This window comes from Salvelinus sp. IW2-2015, unplaced genomic scaffold, assembly GCF_002910315.2.
Source record: "Salvelinus sp. IW2-2015 unplaced genomic scaffold, ASM291031v2 Un_scaffold1945, whole genome shotgun sequence".
In the NCBI taxonomy this organism is placed as follows: domain Eukaryota; kingdom Metazoa; phylum Chordata; class Actinopteri; order Salmoniformes; family Salmonidae; genus Salvelinus; species Salvelinus sp. IW2-2015.
In genome coordinates this window covers 239,629-256,805 of record NW_019943300.1, presented here as the reverse complement: position 1 = coordinate 256,805, position 17,177 = coordinate 239,629, and the positions used below count along the sequence as shown (strand labels likewise).

Sequence of the window (17,177 nt, the reverse complement as noted above, 5' to 3'; positions counted from 1 at the left end):
GAAACAGGAAGTGAACAAGGCAACGTGAGAAACAGGAAGTGAACAAGGCAAACGGTGCAGAAACAGGAAGTGAACAAGGCAACGTGAGACACATGAAGTGGAAAACAAGGGCAATCGTGAGAAACAGGAAGTGGAAACAAGGCAAACGTGAGACAGCAGGAAGTGAACAGGGCACACGTGAGAAAACAGGAAAAAGTGAAACAGGGGCAACGTGAGAAACAGGAATGTGAACAAGGCAACGTGAGAAACCAGGACATGACAAGGCAATTGAGAAACAGGAAGTGAACAAGGCAATCGTGAAAAACAGGACATGAACAAGGCAAGTGAGAAAACAGGAAAGTGAACCAGGCAAACGTGAGAAACAGGAAGTGAAACAAGGCAACGTGAGAAACAGGACAATGAACAGGACAAAACGGCATGAGAACAGCAGGCACGAAAACAGTAGTGAACAAGAAAGTGAGCAAATGCAAGCAGTGAGTGAGAGCAGAAAAGTACAGTAGACAGAACTTCTCCTCTTCTCTGTTGGAGTTAGAGAACAATCTAAGCATTTTAGTTTGGTATTGCTGTTTGGAGCTAGAAACACAAGCATTTAGTTTGGTTATTCCTGTTGGACTAGAAAACCAAGCATTTAGTTAAGGTATTTACTGTTGGAGCCAGAAACACAAGCATTTAGTAGGTATTACTGTTGGAGCTAGAAACACAAGCATTTTAGCTAGGTATTCTGTTGGATGCTAGAAACACAAGCATATTAGTTAGTATTATGTTGGGCCAGAAACACAAAGCAATTTAGTTAGGTATTACTGCTGTCATGACGTTGGTTTGGGGGTAGGTTACGACAAGTCATAATACCTCTTTTCCTTCTCCTTTTTTCTCTCTCCCCAACTCATACTTGATGTGAACATAAGGAAACCCATGGGTTAACATAGAGATTCTGGGTAACATCAGAAGTTGGGGAAAGTGAACTATATTCTGGTAATTCCAAACAACTGTAATATGCCGTGGTACTTACCAGGTTAATATTAGTCAGTTCGTTTGCCCTCTGACCATCTCACATCTCAAAAATGATAGATGAACAGTATAACGCTACTGTGAAAAGTCTAAAACGTCAGAGTTATCGGATTCACATGGAATTGTGTTTAAGTTCAAATGTTTTGAATATGACATTGGTTTGTGAAGAGGTGAAATGTAATTTTGACCTTCCAAATGAGAGATTTGTGTTTTGCATAATATTTGGGCTCTGCTCAACCAGCGGGCCGCCCCTGTGAAGAGACCTGGGTAATAGACTTTTCCAGACTACACCCCTCTAACCTCCACTATATTAAGCCAGTGACAAAAATGTAAACTTCCTGTTCCGGTACATTTTGGATGACGATCCGATGTCAAATGGTATCAGAGAACAACTAACTACAGATACTAGGCCAACATCAGCAATGGACTTTTGATTGTGAATGGTAATGCCCAACTTTGAAACTCGTGTTCACATACAGAAGTGATATCTCCTAGCCGTGAGTTGGCAACAGAGCTGCTACAAAACGCAGGTTAGGAAGGACAGTCGAGTAACCCGTCTCCACACACAATTTACATTACTTACATTTAAGTCATTTAGCAAGAACGCTTCTTATCCAGAGCGACTTACAAATTACACAGCAACGTTTACTAAACGTATCCCGTGACAACCCAGAAAGATCATTCCTTCAAAGGACAGAGGACTCGGGTTGGCGACCGGTTCTTCATCTACCACCAACGCTACTGAACGCGCAGCTTCAGAGTAAATATAATTGCATTTTTCCTTGTCAAATGGGTCGGTCATTTAGAATGCATAAGATACAATATTATCGAGAAGCACAGCTTTTGCCTATGTTCCAGTCTCGCCGCTTCTTTCAAAACTAAAATCCCGCCCTTCCCTTTGTGTAATAACAACTGTCATATCTATATCCGCCCGCTAGGGACGTTTTCTGTATGACGTAATTGTGATCAAGTTATGAACATTTAATTGTATATGTGTGATATCAATAGTGTGATTAGTTAGGTATTTAGTAAATAAATAATCAAACCCAAATTTTGTAATTGCTGTTCAACTTGTTAGCCAGGATTCTGCAGATAATCCAAGGGACTTACAACTTTCAGAATGAAGACTGAATAAAATGACGATTAATGTGACTGTTAATGTAGTAAAAATATTACTCACAATCTTAAGAGTTTATTTCGAAAGATAACACTTCTATAAATATTAATTCGTGTGTCCCTCTCTTATGTTAATAATTTTATTACATGATGTAGTTCAATCAAGTAATATTAAATACGGAGAAATAATTTTATAAGAAATAGCATGTCATAGCAATCCAATCTGGCATAGGTTCAAAGACACGACTACTGCACTGTTTGGAGCTAGAAACACACCAAGCATTTAGTTAGGTATACTGCACTGTTGGAGCTAGGGAAACAAGTATTTAGTTACGGTATTACCACACTGTTGGAGCTAGAAAACACAGCCATTTAGTTAGGTATTACCGACTTTGGCTAGAAAACAAAGCATTTAGGTTAGTTGTTAACCCACACGGGTTTGGAAAGCTAAGAACACAAGCATTTAGCCTAGATATTACGCACTGTTGAGCTAGAAACACAAGCATTTAGTTATGATGATTACTGTTGGTTCTAGAAACAAAGCATTTAGTTAAGGTATGTACTGTTGGTTCTAGAAACACAAGCATTTAGTTAGGATTTAATGTGGAGCCTAAGAACAACAAGCATTTAGTTAGGTATTACTGTTGGTTCTAGAAACACAGCATTTAGTGGGTATTATGTTGGATGCTAGAAACACAAGCATTTAGCTGGTAATTATTACTGTTGGAGCTAGAACACAAGCAATTTAGCTGGGTATTACGAGTGGTTCTAGAAAAAGCATTTTATGTTAGATATTACTGGGCACTATTGGAGCTAGAAACACAAGCTTTTAGTTAGATATTACGCCTGTTGAGCTAGAAAACAAAAGCATTTAGTTAATATTACCTGGCACTGTTGGTTCTAGAACACAAGCGATTTAGCTGGTATACTGTTGGAGCTAGAAACACAAGCATTTACTGGTATTAATGTTGGTTCTAGAAAACACAAGCATTTAGCTAGGTATTAACTGTTGGAGCTTGAAACACAAGCATTTAGGTTTTGGTATTACCTGTTGGAGCCTAGAAACACAAGCATTTTAGCTGGGTATTTACTGTGGAGGCTAGAAAACAAGCATTAGCTGGGTAATTACTATTGGGACTAGAAACACAAGCATTTAGTTAGGTATTACCGCACTGTTTGGAGCTAGAAACACAGCATTTAAGTTAAGGTATACTGCACTGTTGGAGCTAGGAACACAACGCATTTAGCTAGGTATACTGCACTGTTGAGCTAGATAACACCATTTAGCTAGGTAGTTACTGCACTGTTGGAGCCTATAGCAACACAAGCATGTTGGCGTGTTTAGCTAGGTAGTACTGCACTGTTGGAGCTAGAAACACAAGCTTTAGCTAGGTATTACTGTTGGGTTTAAGAAACACACAGCGTTTAGTTGGTATTACTGTTTGGAACTATGAAACACAAAGCATTTTAGTTAGGTATACTTGAGGAAACTAGGTAAACACAAGCATTAGTTAGATATTACCGCATCTGTTGGAGCTAAGAAACACAAGCATTAGCTAGTTTACTGCACTGTTGGAGCTAGAAATCACAAGCATTAGTTAATTATTACTGTTGGGTTCTAAAAAACACAAGCATTTAGTTAGATATTAAAACCTGACTTATTGGAAAAGCTTAGAAACACAAGCATTAGCTAGGTATTAATTGTTGGTTTCTAGAAACACAAGCATTAGTTAGGTATACTGCACTGTTGGGAGCTAGAAACACAAAGCAATTTAGTTAAGGTATTATGTTGGAGCTAGAAACACAGACCATTTAGTAGGGTATGTAACTGTTGGAGCTAGAACAACAAGCAATAATTAGGTATTACTGTTTGGAGCTAGAAACACAGCCATTTAGTTAGGTATTACTGTAACTGTTGGAGCTAGAAACACAAAGCATTTTAGCCTAGGTATTAAAATGTACTGGTTGGAGTAGAAAACACAAGCATGTTAGCTGGGTATTCCTGTTGGTTCTAGAACACAAGCATTTAGTTAGGATTACTGTTGGTTCTAGAACACAAGCATGTTAGTTAAGGTATTACTGTACTTGTTGGAGCTAGAAACACAAAGCATTTAGCTAGGTATTATGTACTGGTTGGAGCTTAGACAACACCAAGCATTTACTAGGTATTACTGTACTGTTGGAGCTAAAACACAAACATTTTAGGCTAGGTAGTACTGTTGGTTCTAGAAACACAAAGCATTTAGTTAGTATTACTGTTGGTTCTAGAAACACAAGCATTTAGTTAGGTTATTACTGGTACTATTGGAGCTAGGAAACACAAGCATTTAGTTAGGTATTACTGTTGGAGCTAGATCAACACAAGCCACTTAGCTAGATTATTTAACTAGTTGTTTCTAGAAACACAAAGCATTTAGCTGGTTATACTATTGGAAAGCCAGAACACAAAGCATTTAGCTGGGTATTACTGTTGGACCAGAAACACACATTTAGTTAGGTATTTACGTAATCTCGATTGGACCTCCGAAACACAACATTTAGTTAGGTATTAACTGTGAGCTAGAAACACAAGCATTTAGCTGGGTAATTACTATTGGGCCGAAACACCTAGCATTTACTGGGTATTACTATTGGCACGCCAGAAACACAAGCATTTAGCTGGGTATTACTATTGGGAGCCAGAACACAAGCATTTTAGCTGCAACTGCAATAAACATCTGAAACTCTTGTTTTGTGAACCAATAACTTAGATTTTATAAGTCAGATACTGCTATAATGAAACTAGAAGGGAAACAATGACCAGACACGTGTCTCGAAAAATCACTACTACGGTTTAGGATTAAACTTTACAACCTCCAGGCGTTTAAGGCTTTTGGACAAGGAACACTGTAAGACAAGTGGTCTTCTGCTAGCTACGCCCGGCTAGGTTGACCCGCGTGGGAAGGTATCTTAACTCCACTACAAACTTTACTGGATGTTGTTATCTCTGTAGACGGAGGGTGGTTTTTACTGTACAGATGGAGGTAGCTTACTGTATCAGAATGGCCACTTTGGATGTTGGTTACTGTAGAGATGGATTAGTTACTGTAGAGATTGAGGTCGTCTTATGTCAGATGAAGTATCTTCCTTCTGTACTGTCGACATTGATGGAGGTAGTCTACTGAACAGATGTGAGGTAGTTACTCGTAACACGAAATGGCGTGGAGTAAGTTACTGTACAATGGCCAGTTGGTACGTTACTGTACATCGGATACGGAGGACTATGGTTATAGGTAGTTATGTACAGATGGAGTAGTTTACTATACAGATGGAAGGTAGTTACTGTAGAGATGGGGTCGTTACTAGTGCAGATGGAGGTAGCTACTGTACTCAGATGGAGGTAGTTACTGTACTCATTAGATGGAGGTAGTCTAACCTATGTACAATGGACCAGTGGACTAGTTAAGCTGTACAGATGGCAGGTGTTAACTGTACTTATGATGGGAGTGTGTATGGATAATTAGAGTTTACTGGTACAGATTGGAGTAGTTATTACATGTAGAAGTTACTGAGAGATGTCGTTAACCTGTACCAGACGGGTGGGGGAGGTAGCTACTGTACAGATGGACACTGGGATGTTGTTACTGTAGAGATTGGATGTAGTTACTGTACGTAGTATGTGAGTCTTACTGTACAGATGAGGTAGCTACTGTACAAGATGGGAGGTAGTTACTGTACAGATGGAGGGTAGTTACTGTACAGTAGGGACAGTGGACGTAGTTACGTACAGATGGAGGTAGTTTACGTAAGATCAGGTGAGTACGTTATTCGACATGATGGAACAGTGTGAACGTCCGTTTTCTGTACAGATGGAGTAGGTTACTGTACAGAATGAGGTAGTTACTATACAGATGGAGGTAGTTACTGTTATCAGATTGGATATAGTTACTGTACAGAGATGGAAGTCGTGTACTGTACAGATTTGGAGGTAGTTATGTAGATGGCAGTGATACGTAGGTTCTTGTACCAGATGATGGTAGTTACTCGTTAAGATGGCACGGGTAGTTACTATAATACGATGGAGTAGTTGATATTCTGTACAGTATGATGGTAGTCTTCTGTACAGTATGGACAGTGACGTAGTTACTGTACAGATGGAAGGTAGTTACTGTACAGTATGGAGTGTTTTTAACTGTACAGATGGAGGTAGTTTACTGTAACAGATGGACAAGTGGAGCTAGTTCTAAAGATGAGGTAGTTTTGTAGCAGATGTAAGGGTTCTAGAATAGGTTTACTGTACAGATGGAGTTACTGAGGTGTACTTATCAGTTAGCAGGATGTATCCGTTAGTGAGTACCGGTCTAGTTTTACTGTACAGATGGAGATGGTAGTTAACTGTATCAGATTTGAGCGTGGATTACTATTGTCGAGAGATGGAGGTAGTTACATGTACAGATGGATAGGTATTACTTAGATACAGATGGAGGTGTTACTGTACGATGGAAGTGTACTGTCAGATTAGTATACTGTAAGACTGGAGGTCGCTTACTTTGTAATGATTGTGGTAGAGTTCGTGGCTACCTGTAGCAGATGGAGGGCTAGTTACTGTACAGATGGTAGCGTACGTTACTGTATGCAGATGGGGAGGTGTTCGTGTAGCAGATGGGTAGTTACTGTCAAGATGGATGTATGTCTTACCTTGTAGATGGAGGTAGTCCTGATACGTATAGTTATTACCTGGTACATGGTATTGCGAGGTGACGTTACTGGTCAAGCGAGTTTCAGCTCGTGAGAGTCGTTACTGTACACGATTGGAAGTGCAGTTTTACTGTTTAGATGGTACACTGGGAGTAAGTTACTGTACAATGCGAGGTAGTTACTTCTACAATAGGTTACTCATTACAGTTAGCAGTTACTTACGAGCAGGTGTTACTCACATGAATACTGGCCAGATGGAAGGTTATTGTCTATCGTATCATGATGGAGGTATTACTGTGCAGAAGGATGTAGTTACTGTATCAGATGGAGTTGACGAAAGTAGTATCATGGAAGGTAGTTTACTGTACAGATGGAGGATAGTTACTGTAGCAATGGAGGTAGTTCTCGACAGATGGAGGTAGTTACTGTGCAGAATTAAGGTATTAACTGTAAGATGGAGGCTCGTTACTGTAGCAGTATGGAGGGGTCGTTACTGTCAGACGATCGTACGTATGACAGATGGACACTTTAGAAGACAGCACAGCATGCTTCAGGCAAGTTGGTAAACCGATGATGACAAGAGAGCAGCATCTGTGAGCCAGCTCTTACTCGCCAGACGTTCACTGTACAACATGAGAAACGAGATGCTTGAAGATAAATGGTAAACGACATGGTGATGAATGTATTTGAATTATGGGAACTCTTGAGGTACATACTTGTCAACACTTCTTCCTCTTGGCTGGGCGTGGTGTTCTCGGCAAGTCTGTAGACCTGGGCTGGCTCGATGTTAGAAGCCTTGCAGACTGAAGTATAGAGTTCCACACCTGGCCAGTAACACACACTACACAACAGACCACGTACATGAGCAAAACTTAAAAAAGGACCTAAACAACGGTACTTCATTGTCTAAGTCAAACAGAAGAGCAGGAAATATTCACACACGACTAGGACGTTGAAGAGATCATGGACATCTGTGTGAGAGGAGAGGGGAGGAAAGAGGCAGGTTAGCGTTTTTTGGGTCATGAATCTTGTTCTGGGGGCAGACCTTAACCCTAACCTTAACCTAACTACACTGCTAATTCTAATGCCTAACCTAACCCTATGACCTTCAACCACTAACTCACTGCTAATCATAATGCCTTGAACCCTACCCCTAACCTTACCCTACATTACACTGGCTTAATTCTAGATGCTAACCTTAACCCTAACTACACTGCTAATTCTAATGCCTAACCTTAACCCTAACCTTAACCCTAACTACACTGCTAATTCTAATGCCCTAACCTTAAATTAACTCATACGAGTTTAAGCTCTGTCTAAGCCGGGAGAGAGGGATTCTATTAAGCTTTCTAGAATTGTTTTAAGAAGGTCGTACCAAGGATCATTTTGATATTTGATTTGGAATTTTAGGACCCCTTTGGAGGATATGAAAAAATATATAATAATTATTTGATAAAACAATTTTTGGGCCTTACTGCTATTAGCCCATACAAACGCATTGAATAACAGATTAACTACATGGAACAACAGATAGTACATCTAAAGGAAGTTTGTTCTGAAATGTCTCTCCTATATCTGAGAGAAAAAAGAAAGATCAGGAAACATTTGTTATTATTTATTTTTACATTTTTTTAACCTTTTATTTTTTTTGTCACTAAAAACAGTCTCCATATATACTTCCGTTCATTTTTCAACTGGTACCAGGAGACATTCATACGAGTCTTGTGAGGCACAACTACCGACGTGTACGAGTTCCTGAGAGTCTCGCCTTTCCACAGAGGTGTCATATTAGTGTGTAGCCCAAACCGTTGGCACGCTACAGATGGTTTTTGTGAGAAGACCGATTTCCGGGATGCCTCATGGTCTGACAAACACCTCTCTAACTCTGTCACCTTTTACTGCAGATTGAGATGCGTCCAATGCTAAGAAAAACCCGATATCCCTATCTTAAACGGACTGATTTCTATTGATGTTTTTGTATTATGCTAATTCGATTTTCCAACGGGGGCAATAACTCAAGGGGGTTCATGAATTTTTACAACATAGACAATTTTGACTTTGCAACTGGCAAATCTAGCGGAAATTGCTCTGTTCTGCCTCAAGGACAAGACTTGCGTGCTTGCGTGTGTGTGTGTGTTTGCTCGTGTGTGTGTGTGTGCACTCTGGCGTGGGCTGCAGCAACACCAGCTCACTAGCTCTGCGTGTGTGTGTGTGTGTGTTTGCTCGTGTGTGTTGTGTGTGTGTGTTTTACCAGTGTGTGTGTGTGTGTGTGTGTTGTGTGTGTGTGTGTGTTGTGTGTGTTGTGGTGTGTCACTCTGTCAAAGCACGCACCTTGAACTCAAGTCGGCCTCGCGTGAAGTTCTCGTGCAACGCCGGGGACAGATACTGGACAGTTGTCACTATGGTGCTAGAGGGAGAAACAACAGAAATAAACACACAACTGTTCAAAAATAAACGGTTTTGAAACAGCTAATTATTGATACATTCTGACCCATTTTGTGCATGTTGGGAAACATCTAAAATGACTTACAATGGGAATTCTTCTTGAATATGTTTTAGAATGCTTTAGAATGTATTACAATGGGGGATTCTTCTGAATATGTTTTAGAATGCTTTAGAATGTATTACAATGGGGAATTCTTCTGAATATGTTTAGAATGCTTTAGAATGTATTACAATGGGGAATTCTTCTGAATATGTTTTAGAATGCTTAGAATGTATTACCAATGGGGATTCTTCTGAATATGTTTTTAGAATGCTTTAGAATGTATTACAATGGGGGATTCTTCTGAATATGTTTAGAATGCTTTAGAATGTATTACAATGGGGAATTCTTCTGAATATGTTTTAGAATGCTTTTAGAATGTATTACAATGGGGATTCTTCTGAATATGTTTTAGAATCTTTAGAATGTATTACAATGGGGAATTCTTCTGAATATGTTTTAGAATCTTTAGAATGTATTACAATGGGGGATTCTTCTGAATATGTTTTAGAATGCTTTAGAATGTATAAATGGGGAATTCTTCGATATTGTTTTAGAATGCTTTAGAATGTATTACACATGGGGGATTCTTCTGAATATTTTTAGAATGCTTTTAGAAATGTATTACAATGGGGATTCTTCTGAATATGTTTAGAATGCTTTAGAATGTATCTACAATGGGGGATTCTTCTGAATATGTTTTAGAATGCTTTAGAATGTATTACAATGGGGATTCTTCTGAATATGTTTTAGAATGCTTTAGAATGTATTACAATGGGGGATTCTTCTGAATATGTTTAGAATGCTTTAGAATGTATTACAATGGGGGATTCTTCTGAATATGTTTAGAATGCTTTAGAATGTATTACAATGGGGATTCTTCTGATATGTTTTAGAATGCTTTAGAATGTATTACAATGTGTTGGCGGTAATTGACCACATTACCTCCCGAGAGAATTTTCTCTTCAAGTCATCGTCACCGCCGTGTATATCTCCCCCCCCCCACCCACCCAACACCCCCCCACCAACCCGAAACACCACGACGGCCCTCAAGGACTTCACTGGACTTTGTGTAAAACTGTAAACCACATATCCCGAGACTGCATTTATTGGAGCTGGGGAGTTCAATAAAGGAAATCTGAGGAAAATGCCTCCAATCAGATCAGCGCCCTCCAAATAACAGAAACGTAAACAGGAAGTACCTGTGGTAAGGACTGTTCAATGCTGGTCTGACCAATCGGAATATATGCTTTAAGATTGTTTTGGAAATGTTCGGTTGTCACTGAGAATAGTACTGACGTATACAGTCCTCAGGAAGCGCCACTGAGGAGGTTGTTACAACTTATGCAAACCAGAAACCAGAGATAGATGCAGCACTACATGCCAAAACTGAAAGCGAAAACCACATTTAAACCATGGAAAGGTGACTGGGAACATGGACGTGTACAAACAGACCAGCTACGCGCAGGGTGGGTGGAGGTGTGGGAAGAGGATGGTGGAGGTGTGGAAGAGGGATGGGAGGAGGTGTGGAAGAGGGATGGTGGAGGTGTGGAAGAGGATGGTTGTAGGTGTGGAAGAGGGATGGGGTGGAGGTGTGAAAGAGGGATGGGAGGAGGTGGGAGGGATGGATGGAGGTGTAGAAGAGGGATGGGTGGAGGTGTGGAAAGAGGGATGGGAGGAGGTTGGAAGAGGGAGGAGGAGAGTTTGAAAGAGGGATGGGTAGAGGTGTGAAAGAGGGTGGGTGGAGGTGTGAAAGAGGGATGGGTGGAGGTGTGAAAGAGGGATGGGTGGAGGTGTGAAAGAGGATGGGTGGAGGTGTGAAAAGGGATGGGTGGAGGTGTGGGAAGAGGGATGGTGGAGGTGTGGAAGGATGGTGCGAGGTGTGGAGGGTGGAGTGTGTGAAGAGGGATGGGTGGAGGTTGTGAAAGAGGATGGGTAGAGGTGTGAAAGAGATGGTGCAGGATTTGAAGAGGATGGCGTGAGGTGTGAAAGAGGGATGGGTGGAGGTGTGAAAGAGGGATGGGTGGACGAGTGTGAAAGTGGGATGGGTGGAGGTGTGAAAGAGGGATGGGTGGAGGTGTGAAGAGGATGGGGAGTGTGGGAAGAGGGATGTGACGGTGTGAAAGAGGGATGGCGAGGAGTGGCGAAGAGGATGGTGAGGTGTGAAAGAGGGATGGAGGAGGTGTGAAAGAGGGAGGTGGTGAGTGTGAAAGAGGATGGGAGGAGGTTTGAAAGAGGAGATGGGAGGATGTGGCGAAGAGGATGGGTGGAGTGTGGGAAGAGCGATGGTGAGGAGGTGTGAAAGAGGGATGGGTGCAAGGTGTGAAAGAGGGATGGGAGGAGTTGAAAGAAGGGATGGGTAAGGTGTGGGAAGAGGGATGGGAGGAGGTTTGAAAGAGGATGGGTAGAGGGTGGGTGGGGGGGGAGAGGGATGAGTGGGAGTTGGAAAGAGGCATGGTGAGACGGGTGGGAAGAGGAGGTGGTGAGGTGTGACAGGGTCGGTCTGAAAGACGATTTAAGTGTGGGGAGGGTAGAGCTGTGGAGGATGGACTGGGTGAGATGCGTGGCGGGTGCGAAGGAGGGATGTAATGTAGGATGGTGAGGTGTAAGGGTGGAGAGGTGGGAGAGTGGGTGGAGTCGTGGAGGAGGAGGGTGGAGAGGGCACGCGTGGATTGGAAGCAGGGATGGGTGACGGTGTGAAGAGGGACTGTACTTGCTGGTCAGCTCATCCCGTTCAGTCCGTGCCATTTTGCTGTGATGTGTGTGCTGTGTGTGTGTGTTGCTGGTGTGTGTGGCGTGTGTGTGTGGTGTGTGTGTGTGTGTGTGTGTGGTGTGTGTGTGTGTGTGTGTGGTGTGTGTGGTGTGTTGTGTGTGTGTGTTGTTGTGTTGTGTGTGTTCGGCAGTATGACCATACTATGCTGCCGTCAGCAGCCCTCATCACGTTCCAGTCCCGGGGAAAGACACTGAGCTTCATCAGGTTACGAAACACACAGAATATCTTCAGAAGGAACTCCTGAGAGAGAGAGAGAAAGAGAGAGAGACAGAGAGAGATAGACATAAATAAAAGTGAGAGAGAAAGAGAGAGACAGAGTAAGAGAGGGAGAGAGCGAGAGACAGAGTGAGAAAGAGAGAGACAGAGAGAGAAAGAGAAAAAGAGAGACAGAGTGAGAGACAGAGAGCGAGACAGAGAGCGAGACAGAGAGAGAGAGACAGAGAGACAGAGAGACAGAGAGACAGAGAGAGACAGAGAGAGAGAGACAGAGAGAGAGAGACAGAGAGAGAGAGACAGAGAGAGAGACAGAGAGACAGAGAGAGTCATGTGTGTCCTTAACCATGAGCAGGCCAGAACACTGGAACAAAACCAAAATGTCAGTTCATCCATGACTCCCTGTACATTAGAGGCTCCATCACAACTGCTTACAAATATGTCCTCTCCTCCTCTTCATCTGCACTGATTGGAAAAGACGCGACAGGTGAAAACAATATGTTGGAAGCTCAGCATTAGGCTAGAATTCATGAATCACATCACATTCTTTCAGGTCAGTGGAATGAGGAAGAGGAGGACATTGAGAAAGAGACAGTCTCACCTTGACTTCCTCTTTGCTCTGGAAGTATTCCAGTAGATGTTTGAAGTGGATGTCAGACATCTGACGCAGCAGGGATAGGAGGCAGGACACATACTCTCCCTGCCAATGAGAACACAGGCACACACATGTCAGCCAATCACAGTGCAACGCGAGCCACCCAATGACCAATCAAAACACAGATGGGAAGAAGGAGGGTTAGGATAACGAGGATGGAGGGAGATGATTGGATAAGGGTATGTTTCAAAGGAGAACTGTAAGATAGTTTAGTTACTTTAGTTACTTTAGTTACTTACTAGTAAGTTAGTTACTTCATTCAACTTAGTTAAGTTACTGTATTCAGCTTAGTTTTAGTTACTGTACCTTCAGCTTCAGTTAGTTACTTCATTTCAACTAGTTTAAGCAGTTACTGTATTCAGCCTTAGTTCTACGTTACTGTATAAAGCTGTAGTTAGTACTGTATTTAGCTTTAGTTTACTGTATTCAGCTTAGTTCCTAGACTACCATTCCAGCTTAGTTTAGTTACTGTATAAAGCTTATTAGTTATGTAGTTTGCCTTAGTTACTGTAATTCAGCCTTAGTTTAGTTACTGCAATCAGCTTAGTTACTGTATTCAGCCTTAGTGTAGTTCACTGTACTTCAGCTTAGCTTTAGTTACTACATTCAGCTCTAGTTTAGTTCCTACATTCAGCTTAGTTACGTGTATTTTAGCTAGGTTTAGTACTCTCATTCAACTTGTTTAGTTACCTGTTATTCTCAGCTTAGTTACTGTAAATTCAGCTAAGTTACATGTATCAGCTAAGTTAACTGTATTCCAGCCTTAGTTACTGTACATTCAGAAGTTACTGTCATTCAGCTCAAAGTACTCTATTTCCAGCTAAGTGCCTCTACTTCACTAAGTTCCCTCTATTCAGCAAGTACTGAGTCCTAACGATGCACAAATTTCTAAGATTGAACCAATAATATTCAACAAATAAAATGTATGTAAAAAAAGAAGCTTTAGGCCTCATACTCTTTTTAACTGAGAGTCTTTTAGTGACTGCCACATTCCTCTGAAACACTCCTAATAGACACAAGCTACAAACTGGTAAATGTTTATACGCCAGGACAAAAAATTACAACAAGGGAACGAATAGGGACAGTGGGAGTGGTGAGGGGGAAACAATGCAGCAGACAGGAGTGTGGAGGGGGGAAACATGTAGAGACAAGGAGAGGTGAAGGGGGAAACATGTTAGAGACAAGGAAGGTGAGGGGGAAACATGTAGAGCAGGCAGAGGTAGGGGGAAACATGTAGAAGAACAGGAGAGGTGAGGGGGAAACATGTAGCAGACAGGACAGAGATGATGGGGAAACCATGTAAGACCAGGAGACGTGATGGGAGAAACATGCAGACAGAGAAGCGTGAGGGGGAAACCATGCAGACACAGAAGAGGTGAGGGGGAAGACATGTAGAGAACAGGAGCAGGTGAGGGGAAAACCATGTAGAGACAGGAGTTCGGTGAAGGGGGAAACATGAAGAGACAGGAGTGCTGAGGGAAACACTGCAGACGACAGGAGTGGTGAGGGGAAACATGGTAGAGACAGGAGTGGTTGAGGGGGAAACATCAGAGACAGGAGTGGGTGAGGGGGGAAACATGCCCAGGAGACAAGGAGTGCAATGAGCGGCGGAAACGATGTAGAGACAGGAGAGGTGAGGGCGGAAACTGTAGAGACAGGAGTGGTTGAGGGGTAAACTGTTAGAGACAGGAGTGGCTGAGGGGGAAAACATGTAGAGACAGGCCAAGTGGTCCGAGGGGAAACATGTAGAGAACAGGAGTGGTGGAGGCGGGAAACATGCAGAACAGGAGTGGGAAGTGAGGGGGAAACCATGCCAGAGACAGGAGTCGGAGGAAGTGAGGGGGAAACATGCAGTAGACCAGGAGAGGTGAGGGAAAACACTGTCAGCGCACGGAACGGTTGAGGGGAAACATGCAGAGACAGGAGTGGGGGAAGTGAGGGGGATAATAGAGATGATTAGGACCAGGTTGATGAAAGAGAGAGAGATGAAGTCTGGAGAGTAGAGGAGGATGAAGTAGATGGATAGTAGAAGCAGATTGTTAGTTACTAACAGTGATCTCAGCCGTGCACTGTGGGCAGCGATGGCCTCTTACCGCCTCCTGGGACTGAGACTTGGTCATGATGGACAGCAGGGTCTGGAGAAGCACATCCAGAAGAGATTCCACCATCATCTCTACCTCCTCCTGCACTGGGGTGTCCTAGAGGGAGATAGGGATACATGGGAAATCAATGTGTACCCTCTCCTGGGTGAAGAAGACCACAGGAATCCTACTGTACATGAAGAAAACCTCCAGGAAAAACACAGGAATCCTACTGTACATGAAGAAAACCTCCAGGAGGACCACAGGAATCCTACTGTACATGAAGACCTCCTGGAGGACCACTGGAATCCTACTGTACATGAAGAAAACCTCCTGGAGGACCACTGGAATCCTACTGTACATGACGAAAACCTCCTGGAGGACCACAGGAATCCTACTGTACATGAAGAAAACCTCCAGGAGGACCACTGGAATCCTACTGTACATGACGAAAACCTCCTGGAGGACCACAGGAATCCTACTGTCCATGAACAACATCTGGACTTTAACTCTTAGATGGTTCTTTCATTGTCCGAGTATATTATACAGTTGAAGTCAGACGTTTACATACACTTAGGTAGGCGTCATTAAAACAAATTTTTCAACCACTTCACAAATTTAAGTTTTTCACATTTCCTGACATTTAATCCAAATAAAAATTCCCTGTTTTAGGTCAGTTAGGATCACCATTTTATTTCAAGAATGTGAAATGTCAGAATAATAGTAGAGATAATTATTTATTTCAGCTTTAATTTCTTTTATCACATTCCTAGTGGGTCAGAAGTGTACATATACTCAATTAGTATTTGGTAGCACTGCCTTTCAATTGTTTAACTTGGGTCAAATGTTTCGGGTAGCCTTCCACAAGTTTTCCACAATAAATTGGGTGAATTTTGGCCCATTCCTCCTGACAGAGCTTGTGTAACTGAGTCAGGTTTGTAGGCCTCCTTGCTAGTACACGCTTTTTCAGTTCTGCCCACACATTTTCTATGGAATTGAGGTCAGGGCTTTGTGATGGCCACTCCAATACCTTGACTTTGTTGTCCTTAAGCCATTTTGCCACAACTTTGGAAGTATGCTTGGGGTCATTGTCCATTTGGAAGACCCATTTGCGAGCAAGCTTTAACTTCCTGACTGATGTCTTGAGATGTTGCTTCAATATATCCACATCATTTTCATTCCTCATGATGCCATCTATTTTGTGAAGTGCACCAGTCCCTCCTGCAGCAGAGCACCCCCACAACATGATGCTGCCACCCCCGTGCTTCACGGTTGGAATGGTGTTCTTCGGCTTGCAAGCGTCCCCCTTTTTCCTCCAAACATAATGATGGTCATTATGGCCAAACAGTTATATTTTTGTTTCATCAGACCACAGGCATGTCCCCAAAAAGTACGATCTTTGTCCCCATGTGCAGTTGCAAACCGTAGTCTGGCTTTTTTATGGCGGTTTTAGAGCAGTGGCTTCTTCCTTGCTGAGCGGTCTTTCAGGTTACGTCGATATAGGACTCGTTTTACTGTGGATATAGATACTTTTGTACCTGTTTCCTCCAGCATCTTCACAAGGTCCTTTGCTGTTGTTCTGGGATTGATTTGCACTTTTCGCCCCAAAGTACGTTCATCTATAGGAGACAGAACGCGTCTCCTTCCTGAGCGGTATGACGGCTGCGTGGTCCTATGGTGTTTATACTTGCGTACTATTGTTGTAACAGATGAACGTGGACCTTCAGCATTTGGAAATTGCTACCAAAGGATGAACCAGACTTGTGGAGGTCTACAATTTTTTTTCTGAAGTCTGGCTGATTTCTTTTGATTTTCCCATGATTTTCCCATGAAAACTCAAGCACTGAGTTTGAAGGTAGACTTGAAATACATCCACAGGTACACCGTCTAATTGACTCAAATTATGTCAATTAGCCTATCAGAAGCTTCTAAAGCCATGACAACTAATTTTCTGGAATTTCCAAGCTGTTTAAAGGCACAGTCAACTTAGTGTATGCAACGTCTGACCCCCTGGAATTGTGATACAAGTGAATTAATAAGTGAAATAATCTGTCTGTATACAATTGTTAATCATCACTAACAACCTGACGCCAGGATGTGTATTATATTTGGTCCTGTTGTATGGTACGGATTAGAGATAGTTTACCAGAGAGCTGGTCTTGATGATGG

The 17,177-nt window shown here is 42.3% G+C and overlaps 1 pseudogene; it reads right to left on the bottom strand.

Moving 5' to 3' along the window:
* The window catches only part of LOC112072493 (dedicator of cytokinesis protein 3-like), a 98,305-nt pseudogene that overhangs the window by 28,736 nt on the left and 52,392 nt on the right, over positions 1-17,177 (bottom strand).